This window comes from Propithecus coquereli, unplaced genomic scaffold (genome assembly GCF_000956105.1).
Source record: "Propithecus coquereli isolate 6110/MARCELLA unplaced genomic scaffold, Pcoq_1.0 Scaffold29, whole genome shotgun sequence".
In the NCBI taxonomy this organism is placed as follows: domain Eukaryota; kingdom Metazoa; phylum Chordata; class Mammalia; order Primates; family Indriidae; genus Propithecus; species Propithecus coquereli.
In genome coordinates this window covers 8,188,581-8,189,378 of record NW_012148507.1, presented here as the reverse complement: position 1 = coordinate 8,189,378, position 798 = coordinate 8,188,581, and the positions used below count along the sequence as shown (strand labels likewise).

At 32.8% G+C, this 798-nt stretch overlaps 1 protein-coding gene across 1 annotated transcript in view; it reads left to right on the top strand.

Annotated features, from left to right (window-relative positions):
* The window catches only part of WRN (Werner syndrome, RecQ helicase-like), a 142,863-nt gene that overhangs the window by 62,985 nt on the left and 79,080 nt on the right, over window positions 1–798 (top strand). The window lies entirely within an intron of this gene.

Genomic DNA, 798 nt, shown 5'->3' with positions numbered 1-798 from the left:
CCTTTTGTATTTCATTTGCCCTTTCAAGTTGCCATGAATTCCTTTCCTTTCAGGAATGAGGTGTGAATAAATTATTTGATAAAACTATTTTTACACCTACTAGTTTATAAGGATAGTTTGAAAATCACATCTGTAACATAGGTTAATCTCATCTAAAACTAATATCATATGATGACAAAATTATTTTTGTGTTGCTTATTCACTCTTAAATGTAGCAAAATTGCCTAGTCTTACTCACCTACATCTTTTGCTTAGTATTATGTTTATTCCTATGTTTATTTTTTCTCACCTTTCTGATATTTTCTTTTACTTGTTCAGCATTTTCCTTCTTTCCTTCCTTCTGTCCTTCCTTTTCTTTGCTTTGGTACTGCTGTTCCGTCTTAGCACTTATCTTTTTTTTTTAATGGCACTTTAATTCTTATCAGTTATATATGCAAATAGTTCTACTATGCTTACGATGAAAAGCTCTGCTCCTCTTGCCTTCCCACTTCTATTTCCCACACCCAGCTCTTCTAGCTGATTCTTTTGGTGTTTATCATTATTATCTTGCCATAATTTACTTATGCTGCTACTACTTATTTATTTTTTTGTAGTAGGCATTATCTATTTCCTCCCCAATGTAAAAGATGAAGTTTAACTTTTTTTAACATCCTTTACTGCCCTTTTTATCATGCTGTCCATGCATTTCTTTTTTTTTTTTTTAAATAGAGACAAGGTCTCACTCTGTTGCCTACACTGGAGTGCAGGGGCATGGTAATATCTCATTGTAACCTCAAATTTCTGGGCTCAAGTGATCCT